This window comes from Lathyrus oleraceus, chromosome 1 (genome assembly GCF_024323335.1).
Source record: "Lathyrus oleraceus cultivar Zhongwan6 chromosome 1, CAAS_Psat_ZW6_1.0, whole genome shotgun sequence".
Lineage (NCBI taxonomy): Eukaryota > Viridiplantae > Streptophyta > Magnoliopsida > Fabales > Fabaceae > Lathyrus > Lathyrus oleraceus.
In genome coordinates, this window is record NC_066579.1 from 267,733,573 (window position 1) to 267,739,143 (window position 5,571).

Sequence of the window (5,571 nt, forward strand, 5' to 3'; positions counted from 1 at the left end):
ATTAAATTGCATTAAAGTAAATTGCAAGAATTAAATGCTTGAATTAAAAGTTAGTAATTAGTAGTTAGTGTTAGTGTGCCATAAGGCAATTTAGCGTTATGTTAAGCAATCATAAGTGGACTAATGTAGTAGTCACACCTATCTGAGGCCGGTCAATAAAACTCTAGGCAAATAAACACAAGTTAGAGATCATGACTAGTAATCCAAGCTCCAACAACTTGCCATGCCAAAAGAAATGAAGAATGACCTTGTATGGATTTAGGTTCATTGCTTGACCAAGAAGCAACCTATCTCTAATGCAAAGCAATTCACTTGATCTTGGATCAAGATGAATTTGATTTGAATCCAAGAAGGTTAAGCCTCTGATATGTCAAGGCTAACCACCAATCATTAACTCATTGGTCAAAAATAAAAAAGAAGAAGAAAAAGATGGAAATGGAATGTACATAATTGAAATTCAAATAACATAAGTAAATGGTAAACATAAGTGAGATGAAGCTTAGAAGTCAAGAAACAATAAAAATATTTTTGGTATTTTTTGGAATTAAAATAATACCTGAAATAAAATGAACAAATAAAGGTCAAACTTCAAATCCAATTCAAATCAACTTGGAAAAGTCCAATTGGATCATCATAAGTCTAACATGGTCAAACAAGGTTTGACAAAAAATTTCATCATTTTTTGAAAACAGAAACTAATTTTAATCAATTAAAAATGAAGAAAAATAACATAATTGAACTAAAATCTCAAATAAATCTCAAATCAATTAAGAAATTGATGAGAATATTTTTCATAGATCCATCACCATCCAAAGATGTTAAGAAAATATTTTTGGCATTTTTGAATATTGAAAAGTATTTTAGATGAATTAAAAACAATCAGAAATGAAATAATTCACAAAAAATATTAAATTAAATCACAAAAATAATTAAAAATCATTTTTAGAAACTAGAATTCAAGAGAAATTTTTTTCAATTGGTCCCATATTTTTGTGATTCCAAATAAAGAAGTTATGAATTTTTAAAAATAATTGGAATAAAATAAAATAAAATGAAAATTCAGAAATTGCAAAAAATCCACAGCGCTTGGATCTTGGTTCATTAATTGACGTGGCGCATCAAACAGCCAGGAAGTGCACACGCATGGAACACTTGAGTCAACAGCAAAGCCCGAAGTATTTAAAATAGTCAATCAAACCAAGAGCCAAGATTAGATCTGAAGCGAAGGATCCAAGGGCCAGGAACTCATCCACATGGGGACGGTGGTGGAAACCACCGCCTTCTCCGGTGAACCTCACTGTTCCAGCCAGAGTTGTAGGTTTCTCAACCTCTATCAAAACTCACGATCCATACATCATTAGAAAGCTGGGGTGATGTACATCACCCCTGTGCCCTTAGTTTCCACTCAAGATCCCTATAGAGAGAGAAATCTGAGATGGAAAAATGAGGTATTTAAACTGAACTTATTCAATCCACAAAATTAAAAGCACAAACCAATTGCCTCTCACATGAGGACTTCAGAGGTACCAACCTTTGAAGTGCAGCTTTTCAGTGCTTGATCCACTCGAATTCTTCAATGCAGCTTGCTCTTGAAGTAACAAGGAAGATACGCTAAGGAATTGTAAGTCAAAGATCAACCAATGAAGTTGAAAATCGAACTTGAAAAATTGAGAGAAAAATCAGAATTCTTTTGAGTGAGGGTTAGGGATTCAAATGTGCAGAGCTTCAGGCGCCTTTAGGTTCTAGTTCGAAGTGTGCAAGGCATTCTATTTAGAGCCAAGGCTGATGCAAAATGGTGGGAAACTCATGTGCATGTGAAGTTGGGTCCTCCATGCATGGGCCTATACAGGCGCATGGGAGGCCCAAAAGCAACTGGTTTTGCATGTTGAAGTCACATGAATCAAGTTTGGACGTGCAAATAGCCATGCAATGGAGTGTGCAAGAAGATTTCACATGTTATGCATAATTGAACCTAAAACTTCACCTCTTCGAAAATGCCATTTGCAAAATTGAAATATAGGCATGTGGGTAATGGTTGGAAAGGTCTCGACAAAAGGAACAAATGTTATGTTGAACAAAAATCCATTTGAAGTTGGGAAAATATTGAAAACTGGCCATGAAGTTCAATGTACAAAACATGTATATGGAAATTTTTCCAAAATTGACCAACTTCAAGCCCTTCTGTTTCAATGATGCAAGCCTTAAATGACAAAACCTTCAACATCAAAGTTGTATATATTTTCAAGACAATCAATTTGGATTAAAATTCTGCATCATTTGGATTTTGTATGAGAAAGGTATGGGCACTTGAAGTTGGACTTTTTCACATTTCAATGGCTTTTGTCCAAAGTGACCTATAATGTTTTGTATTATCACATGTTCTTATTTTAGGATTATGAAATTTTGTCCAACATACCAATTGAAGTAGACATATTAAAATTTCCAATGCATTTGGTCCCACCTCAAAATCATGAAAAATGAAAGAGTTAGGTCCTTGGGAAGTTGACCCGAAATTAGGGTTTCAGTCAAAATGACCTATAATGTTTTGAAATGAATGATGACTTTCCAAGTTTCAAATGAAATTCTGATGAACATGAGAGTTGTTCATATGGTTCTTAAGAACATTTTTGATCTTGGTGTCATCTTCATTTTACCAACACATAAAAAGTTAGATCTCAGTGGATTTCAAAATAGTCAGATGATTTGACTAATCAACTTCTCAAAGCCAAACTTCAAATCTTGCTGAATAAATGATTGAGGACACTCACATGAGCTCATGTATGCATGAAATAATGAATGGAAGAACTTCCCTTGATTGTATTTGATCATGGGTTGAGGTTGCTTCATGAGCAAGGCACAATCAATGCACAGTTGAATTAGGGTTTCCTTGGGAAACAATCCTCAAGCCCTTTGGTTTATCTTGATCAAATTGAAAAATTGAGATACTTTGGAGGCATATATGATGGTTTAGAACTTGTTGAACCATTGTCATGCTTGCTTTCTCTTTATCTAGCCACTTAAATGAGCATAGGGGCCTCCTAGGAGCCTTGGATCACATGACTGCTCAAGCTTCAAAACAAAAGAGGTTAGTGACATATTTTTGTGCTTTTGGTTAGTAAACAAAATTAGAAAAGCAATAATATAAAATTCAAGCATGCTTGGTGGTCTCAAACCAACTCACACAAGTCCTAACCCTAGGGTAAGGAGTCAAGATGCTATGATCCTTGAGGCAAAATACAAATGAGCAATGATATGATGCCATGAGGGATCTTAGGGTCAAAATTAGGGTCTTACAATTATCCATTTTTAAATCCAAATATAATCTAGTCCATTAACCAAAATTCAATGAACCAATATCCAAAAATCCATATCCATGTAAAACAAAAAAATAAGTTTTATGGCCAGTGTAGTGATTGTAGTGTGAATCCCACCCCGCGCCTATGAACAAGCGTAATTTTCTATGACCTTCTTCACTAAGTGTGCTTCAACGTCACTTGGTATGCTTATCATAAACTCAATATTCTTCTTCTCTTTCCCTCTCTTCTGCATATCAGCACTAAAGCCCTTTGGTTCTTCCTCAATTACGATCGTGACAAAGGATTCCTGTTTTTCTTCTTTTTCTTCCATTTCATCCAAAACTTTGTCCTAGTTGCTGCCATGTCTTCTTTTCTTCCTGCCACACTAGACTCCATTTCTATGACGTTGGCAGCTAAACACCCATCTGAGGGCATCTCCATTCTTTATTGGGATCCTTCTTCTTCCCCAAAAGCTCTGCGCATGAAAGAGCAAGCCATAACAAACCTCACCGACCTTCTTAGGCAAGAGAATAGGGCAGAAGATCTGCGCAACCTTCTCACTAAGTTGAGGCCATTCTTTTCCTTGGTTCCCAAGGCCAAGACTGCAAAGATTGTGAGAGGAATAATGGATTCTGTTGCTAAAATACCAGGAACATTTGGGTTACAATTTTTACTTTGCAAAGAAATGGTGCAGTGGACTCGTGATGAAAAGCGTACCTTTCTGAGGCAGCAAGTCGAGGCAAGGCTTGCTACTCTTCTGATGGAAACTAAGGAATACTCATAAGCTTTGACTCTCCTTAATGGCCTGGTCAAAGAGGTTAGGATGCTAAATGACAAACTCCTTCTTGTAGACATAAACTTGCTTGAAAGCAAGCTTCACTTCTCCTTAAGAAATCTTCCCAAAGCAAAAGCTGCTCTCACAACCGCAAGAACATCTGCAAAACGTAGAAGTGCAATAGTAAACAACATAACTTAGGCCAAATGTGGCTTAGCTACAAAACTATACCAGTTGCACAAACCAAAGTTGCAAAACGAAAGGCTACAACCACAAAAACCCTTCAAATGCGAACGCACCAAGACACGCCAAAACCGTACAAGCCAAGTTCAATGAAAAATATGCAAAAATTATAACAATAAAAAACCTACATAAAAGAAATGATAACAAAACTTTTTCTAACAGATTCGACTAACAACAACGACTGATAACAAGAGTCATATAACAGAACTGAGAGTTACTTCTAACCGATTCATAACTTCACTCTAACAGAATCCAAGAATGACCACAACGAAAATCATAATCGAAAATAACTTTATGTTTGAACCTCTAACAAATTCATAACAATCTAACAAAATTAGTAACGAATCCTAACCGAAAGTCCACAACAGAATGAGAAGAGAAAGAAATTTAGAAATCTATAAAAGCTTACCTTCACTCCCTGTCATTGGCGGCTCCTTCCATCTTCGATCACCCTCAATCTCTCAACCTTCAACTTCATATCCATCTTCAACAAATTTCATTCCTCTCTCCAACTTCCAATCTTCATCCTCATAAACGAATCACCATCACCGCACCACCGCATATGAACCGCAACAACTACTACAACTTCCAGGGTTGGACAGGGAACTCCTCACAAACTATCAGAAATCGCTCTGCTTCAATATCTTCAAAAAAACCAACTCTCATAATTCATCTTCATCTCAAAAATCCCCTCTCAATTTTCCCAAAAAATTCACTCTCCCTCTTAATCCCTCACACTTTCCTCTCTCAGATTCATTTGTTGCTTTCGTTTCAACAACATCTTCCATTCACCTCACATAAACTTTCATCACTAATCTAACTTTTTTTCAGGTTTTTGCTCCTAACTTCACAAAAATCCCAAGAATAGAATAGAAGAAGAAGAAGGAAGGATCGAATAGAGGAGTTGTATGATGACCTAAGTGCATATTCGTCGTCATCGGAGTCGAACGCAACAAGCTCCAAGATATGTCTTCAAACCGAAAGTAGGTTTCTCTTCATCTTCTCGCTTCGAGTCGGTTACACACATGTAGCTACTTGCAAGGGGAATCCGAGCCCCGACGCAAGGCGGCTCGATGCCCCCTCTGATGCGATTTACTTTCATTCTTTCATGATAGGGTTCAACAAGATCTTGTTTCAATTTTGAGAGGTTCTTGAGGAATTAGTGAACTTCAGTGGTAGATTTGGATTTTGGGCTTTAGATAGACTTAGGTGATATTATTGGTTTGAACTTTGAGGTGGCTCCGCCGCCGGAGAGAG

At 36.6% G+C, this 5,571-nt stretch overlaps 1 pseudogene; it reads left to right on the forward strand.

Annotated features, from left to right (window-relative positions):
• The first annotated feature begins 3,657 nt into the window (after positions 1-3,657).
• LOC127102639 (26S proteasome non-ATPase regulatory subunit 11 homolog) lies at positions 3,658-4,272 on the forward strand (annotated as a pseudogene).
• The last annotated feature ends 1,299 nt before the right edge of the window (positions 4,273-5,571 follow it).